Source organism: Triticum aestivum, chromosome 7B (assembly GCF_018294505.1).
Source record: "Triticum aestivum cultivar Chinese Spring chromosome 7B, IWGSC CS RefSeq v2.1, whole genome shotgun sequence".
Taxonomy (NCBI): domain Eukaryota; kingdom Viridiplantae; phylum Streptophyta; class Magnoliopsida; order Poales; family Poaceae; genus Triticum; species Triticum aestivum.
The window spans coordinates 586,224,409-586,231,976 of NC_057813.1; positions in this window are offsets into that span (position 1 = coordinate 586,224,409).

Below are 7,568 nucleotides of genomic sequence, written 5' to 3' on the forward strand. Positions count from 1 at the left end.
GGTTTGCCAGCCACTCTGGGTACCGCACCTCTCTGATGACCCCTGTGGCTTGTAGCTTATGGGTTTCTCGGGCGATGAAGGCTTGCTTCTCGGTGGACTGCTGGTGAGCCTTCTGCTTCACTGGCCGCACATTTGGGCATACTCTTAGATGGTGCTGGATTATCCCCCTCGAGACCCTGGCCAGGTCTTTGGGTTCCGTAGCAAATACATCCTTGTTGGCTCGTAGAAAGTTGATCAATGCCTACTCTTGATACTGTGGGAGGCCAACCCCTATGGTGAAGGTGGCGCTTGCCGCCCCATCCTCGCAGACCGGAACTTGCTTCATCTTGTCTCGGTCCTGAGAGAACAACTGCTTCTTCTTGGCAGGTGCTGCCTCTGGGGCCTCCTGATCCTCCTTCTTGCCGGGTGTCGCGGTCGCAGCTGTCTTGAAGGCGAGCTTGAGGGCCTGCATCACGCCTTTGGTGTCCCCTGCCACCGTGAGCACACCGTTGCTGCTTGGCATCTTCATGAGGTTGTACGCTCGATGGGTCGCAGCCATAAACTGCACCAAGGCTGGGTATCCTAGAATAGCGTTGTATGGCAGGTTGATCTTGGTGATGTCGAAGTCGACAAGCTTGATGCGGTAGTTGTCGCGGGTCCCAAAGGTGACAACAAGGCGGATCTGCCCCAGGGGCCTTGTGGAACCGTCTCCAACTCCATAGAATGGCTTGGAGGGGTGGAGCCGGTTGGGCGGTACATGGAGCAGGCCGAACGCCTCTGGGTAGAGCATGTTGAGGCCGGCTCCGCCGTTGATGAGGGTCTTGGTGATGGACACGTGGCAGATGGTGGGCGTGTAGAGCGTTGGGAGCGCGCCTGCTCCCGTCGTGGCTATAGGGTGTTCTTCGGGGCCGAAGGCGAGATCAGCTTGGGGCGCCACCCAACCAGGGGGAGCCCCCGAGCCCGCCTGAGTGTTGCCTGCCAGCCGGTGGAACTGCTTGACGTGGCGATCGGAGGGTGGAGCCTATGAGCCGCCCAGGAGAGTTGCGACGACCGGGGGCGCCAGCGCCGCGTAGTGGGCGAGGAAGAGGTCGCGCAGCTCCTCCCAGGAGGCCACATAAGATGCCGGCAGGTTGAGCAACCAATCGCGTGGCGCGCCTATGAGGGCCATGGGGAACCAGTTGGTTTTCACCTTGTCGTCTCCACCAGCCGCCCAAACTGCTTCCTCGTATGCCTGAAGGAAGGGGGCTGGATCAGCGGGCGCCGTCGTAGTGTGGTGGCATCTCTGGTCGAAACTTGTGCAGCCACTGCACTTGCCGCAGGGAGAGGGCGAAGCAGCGCAGCCCCGGAGTTTCGCGCGTCGACGAAGCCGATGGAGGAGCGCCCTCCAAATGGGTCAGTGGCATGATCTGGAGGTCGAAGAAGAGGATTCCGACGCACCACTACCTGGTGTGCCAAATGTCGGATTTCGGGATCCGACAACCCGTGAGAGGTTCAAACACTAGGATGCGTGCGGAGATCCCAACCTGCCGAGCCAGCCTACTCGCGATCCTCCCTAGCCTAGCGCGAAGAGCTAATAGAGACACAAAGACACAAAGATTTATACTGGTTCGGGCCACTGTTGTGGTGTAATACCCTACTCCAGTGTGGTGTAGTGGATTGCCTCCAGGGGCTATGGATGAACTAGTACAAGGATGAACAAGCCTCAGGAGGTGAGGTTTCTTGAGCTGGTGTGGTGCTCCGGGTGGAATTGATCCCTTTCTATGGTGGTGGCTAAGCCCTATATATAGTGCCTTGGTCCTCCTCCGAAATATGAGAGGGAAGGGATTCCACAACGGCGGGATTTGAAAGGGGACAAGTAGTATAGTCTATCCTGACAAAAGTAGTCTTCGCCTGCGAATAGTGAAGGAAATATGCCCTAGAGGCAATAATAAAGTTATTATTTATTTCCTCATATCATGATAAATGTTTATTATTCATGCTAGAATTGTATTAACCGGAAACATGATACATGTGTGAATACATAGACAAACATATAGTCACTAGTATGCCTCTACTTGACTAGCTCATTAATCAAAGATGGTTATGTTTCCTAACCATAGACATGTGTTGTCATTTGATTAATGGGATCACATCTTTAGAAGAATGATGTGATTGACATGACCCATTCCGTTAGCCTAGCAATTGATCGTTTAGTATATTGCTATTGCTTTCTTCATGACTTATACATGTTCCTGTAACTATGAGAAATATGCAACTCCCGTTTACCGGAGGAACACTTTGGGTACTACCAAACGTCACAACGTAACTAGGTGATTATAAAGGAGTACTACAGGTGTCTCCGAAGGTACATGTTGAGTTGGCGTATTTCGAGATTAGGTTTTGTCACTCCGATTGTCGGAGAGGTATCTCTGGGCCCTCTCGATAATGCACATCTTTATAAGCCTTGCAAGCAAAGTGACCAAATGAGTTGGTTACAGAATGATGCATTACGGAACGAGTAAAGAGACTTGCCGGTAACGAGATTGAACTAGGTATTGGATACCGATGATCAAATCTCGGGCAAGTAACATACCGATGACAAAGGGAACAACGTATATTATTATGCGGTTTGACCGATAAAGATCTTCGTAAAATATGTAGGAACCAATATGGACATCCAGGTTCCGCTATTGGTTATTGACCGAGAATAGTTCTAGGTCATGTCTACATAGTTCTCGAACCCGTAGGGTCCGCACGCTTAACGTTACGATGACAGTTTTATTATGAGTTTATAAGTTTTGATGTACCGAAGTTTGTTTGGAGTCCCGGATGTGATCACGGACGTAACGAGGAGTCTCGAAATGGTCGAGACATAAAGATCAATATATTGGAAGCCTATATTTGGACATCGGAATCGTTCCGGGTGAAATCGGCATTTTACCGGAGTACCGAGAGGTTACCGGAACCCCCCGGGGGGTTATTGGGCCTACATGGGCCTCGAGGGAGAAGAGGGAAGGAGGAAGGAGGGGGCCGCGCGCCCCTCCCCTTCCTAGTCCGAATAGGACAAGGGAAGGGGGGCGGCGCCCCCCCTTTCCTTCCCCTCTTCCTCCTCTTTCCCCCCTTCTCCTATTCCAACTAGGAAAGAAGGGAGTCCTACTCCCGGTGGGAGTAGGACTCCCCCCTTGGCGCGCCCTCCTTGGCTGGCCGCCTCCTTCCCCCTGGCTCCTTTATATACGGGGGTGGGGGGCACCCCATAGACACACAAGTTGATCTACGAATCGTTCCTTAGCCGTGTGCGGTGGCCCCCTCCACCATATTCCACCTCGATCATATCGTCACGGAGTTTAGGCGAAGCCCTGCACGGTAGAGCATCATCATCGTCTCCACGCCGTCGTGCTGACGGAACTCATCCCCGAAGCTTTGCTGGATCGAAGTCCGGGGATCGTCATCGAGCTGAACGTGTGCTGAACTCGGAGGTGCCGTACGTTCGGTACTTGGATCGGTCGGATCGTGAAGCCGTACGACTACATCAACCGCGTTGTCATAACGCTTCCGCTTACGGTCTACGAGGGTACGTGGACAACACTCTCTCCTCTCGTTGCTATGCCATTACCATGATCTTGCGTGTATGTAGGAATTTTTTTGAAATTACTACGTTCCCCAACAGTGGCATCCGAGCCTAAGTTTTATGCGTTGATGTTATATGCACGAGTAGAACACAAGTGAGTTGTGGGCGATACAAGTCATGCTGCTTACCAGCATGTCATAGTTTGGTTCGGCGGTATTGTGAGATGAAGCGGCCCGGACCGACATTACGTGTACGCTTACGCGAGAGTGGTTTCACCGTTGCAAGCACTCGTACTTAAAGGTGGCTGGCGGGTGTCTGTGTCTCTCACTTTAGCTGAATCAAGTGTGGCTACGCCCGGTCCTTGCGAAGGTTAAAACAGCACCAACTTGACAAACTATCGTTGTGGTTTTTATGCGTAGGTAAGAACGGTTCTTGCTAAAGCCCGTTGCAGCCACGTAAAATTTGCAACAACAAAGTAGAGGACGTCTAACTTGTTTTTGCAGGGCATGTTGTGATGTGATATGGTCAAGACGTGATGCTATATTTTATTGTATGACATGATCATGTTTTGTAACCGAAGTTATCGACAACTGGCAGGAGCCATATGGTTGTCGCTTTATTGTATGAAATGCAAACGCCCTGTAATTGCTTTACTTTATCTCTAAGTGGTAGCGATAGTCGTAGAAGCAATAGATGGCGTAACGACAACAATGCTACGATGGAGATCAAGGTGTCACGCCGGTGACGATGGTGATCATGACAGTGCTTCGAAGATGGAGATCACAAGCACAAGATGATGATGGCCATATCATATCACTTATATTGATTGCATGTGATGTTTATCCTTTATGCATCTTATCTTGCTTTGATTGACGGTAGCATTTTAAGATGATCTCTCACTAATAATCAAGAAGTGTTCTCCCTGAGTATGCACCGTTGCGAAAGTTCTTTGTGCTGAGACACCACGTGATGATCGGGTGTGATAGGCTCTACGTTCAAATACAACGGGTGCAAAACAGTTGCTCATGCGGAATACTCAGGTCATACTTGATGAGCCTAGCATATACAGATATGGCCTCGGAAGACGGAGACTGAAAGGTCGAACGTGAATCATATAGTAGATATGATCAACATAGTGATGTTCACCATTGAAACTACTCCATCTCACGTGATGATCGGACATGGTTTAGTTGATTTGGATCACGTGATCACTTAGATGACTAGAGAGATGTCTGTCTAAGTGGGAGTTCTTAAGTAATATGATTAATTGAACTTAAATTTATCATGAACTTAGTACCTGATAGTATTTTTCTTGTCTATGTTTGTTTGTAGATAGATGGCTCGTGCTGTTGTTCCGTTGAATTTTAATGCGTTCCTTGAGAAAGCAAAGTTGAAAGATGATGGTAGCAATTACACGGACTGGGTCCGTAACCTGAGGATTATCCTCATTGCTGCACATAAAAGTTACGTCCTGGAAGCACCACTGGGTGCCAGGCCTGCTGCTGATGCAACTGACGACGTTAAGAACGTCTGGCAGAGCAAAGCTGATGACTACTCGATAGTTCAATGTGCCATGCTTTACGGCTTAGAACCGGGTCTTCAACGACGTTTTGAACGTCATGGAGCATATAAGATGTTCCAGGAGTTGAAGTTAATATTTCAAGCAAATGCCCGGATTGAGAGATATGAAGTCTCCAATAAGTTCTATAGCTGCAAGATGGAGGAGAATAGTTCTGTCAGTGAACATATACTCAAAATGTCTGGGTATAATAATCACTTGATTCAACTGGGAGTTAATCTTCCTGATGATAGTGTCATTGACAGAATTCCTCAATCACTGCCACCAAGCTACAAGAGCTTCGTGATGAACTATAATATGCAAGGGATGAACAAGACTATTCCCGAGCTCTTCGCGATGCTAAAAGCCACGGAGGTAGAAATCAAGAAGGAGCATCAAGTGTTGATGGTTAACAAGACCACCAGTTTCAAGAAAAAGGGCAAAGGGAAGAAGAAGGGTAACTTCAAAAAGAACAGCAAGCAAGTTGCTACTCAAGAGAAGAAACCCAAGTCTGGACCTAAGCCTGAAACTGAGTGCTTCTACTGCAAGCAGGCTGGACACTGGAAGCGGAACTGCCCCAAGTATTTGGCGGATAAAAGAAGGATGGCAAAGTGAACAAAGGTATATGTGATATACATGTTATTGATGTGTACCTTACTAATGCTCGCAGTAGCACCTGGGTATTTGATATTGGTTCTGTTGCTAATATTTGCAACTCGAAACAGGGACTACGAATTAAGCGAAGATTGGCTAAGGATGAGGTGACGATGCGCGTGGGAAATGGTTCCAAAGTCGATGTGATCACAGTCGGCACGCTACCTCTACATCTACCATCGGGAATAGTTTTAGACCTAAATAATTGTTATTTGGTGCCAGCGTTGAGCATGAACATTATATCTGGATCTTGTTTGATGCGAGACGGTTATTCATTTAAATCAGAAAATAATGGTTGTTCTATTTATATGAGTAATATCTTTTATGGTCATGCACCCTTGAAAAGTGGTCTATTTTTATTGAATCTCGATAGTAGTGATACACATATTCATAGTGTTGAAACCAAAATATGCAGAGTTGATAACGATAGTGCAACTTATTTGTGGCACTGCCGTTTAGGTCATATCGGTGTAAAGCGCATGAATAAACTCCATACTGATGGGCTTTTGGAATCACTTGATTATGAATCACTTGGTACTTGCGAACCATGCCTCATGGGCAAGATGACTAAAACGCCGTTCTCCGGAACTATGGAGTGAGCAACTGATTAGTTGGAAATCATACATACGGATGTTTGTGGTCCAATGAATGTTGAGGCTAGCGCGGGTATCGTTATTTTCTCACCTTCACAGATGATTTGAGCAGATATGGGTATATCTACTTGATGAAACACAAGTCTGAAACATTTGAAAAGTTCAAAGAATTTCAGAGTGAAGTGGAAAATCATCGTAACAAGAACATAAAATTTCTACGATCTGATCGTGGAGGAGAATATTTGAGTTATGAGTTTGGTCTACACTTGAAACAATGCGGAATAGTTTCGCAACTCACGCCACCCGGAACACCACAAGGAAATGGTGTGTCCGAACGTCATAATCGTACTTTACTAGATATGGTGCGATCTATGATGTCTCTTACTGATTTACCGCTATCGTTTTGGGTTTATGCTTTAGAGACGGGCGCATTCACGTTAAATAGGGCACCATCAAAATCCGTTGAGACGACGCCTTATGAACTGTGGTTTGGCAAGAAACCAAAGTTGTCGTTTCTTAAAGTTTGGGGCTGCGATGCTTATGTGAAGAAACTTCTACTAGATAAGCTCGAACCCAAATCGGAGAAATGTGTCTTCATAGGATACCCAAAAGACACTATTGGGTACACCTTCTATCACAGATCTGAGGGCAAGATTTTCGTTGCTAAAATCGGATCCTTTCTAGAGAAGGAGTTTCTCTCGAAAGAAGTGAGTGGGAGGAAAGTAGAACTTGATGAGATAACTGTATCTACTCCCTTATTGGAAAGTAGTTCATCACAAGAACCGGTTCCTATGGCAACTACACCAATTAGTGAGGAAGCTAATGATATTGATCATGAAATTTTGGATCAAGTTTCTACTGAACCTCGTAGGTCTACCAGAGTAAGATCCACACTAGAGTGGTACGGTAGTCCAATTCTAGAAGTCATGTTGCTTGACCATGATGAACCTACGAACTATGAGGAAGCGATGATGAGCCCAGATTCCGCAAAATGGCTAGAGGCCATGAAATCTGAGATGGGATCCATGTATGAAAACAAAGTATGGACTTTGGTTGACTTGCCCGATGATCGACAAGCAATTGAGAATAAATGGATCTTTAAGAAGAAGACTGTCGCTGATGGTAATGTAACTGTCTATAAAGCTCGACTTGTTGCGAAAGGTTTTCGACAAGTTCAAGGAGTTGACTACGATGAGACTTTCTCACCCGTAGCGATGCTTAAGTCTGTCCAAATCAT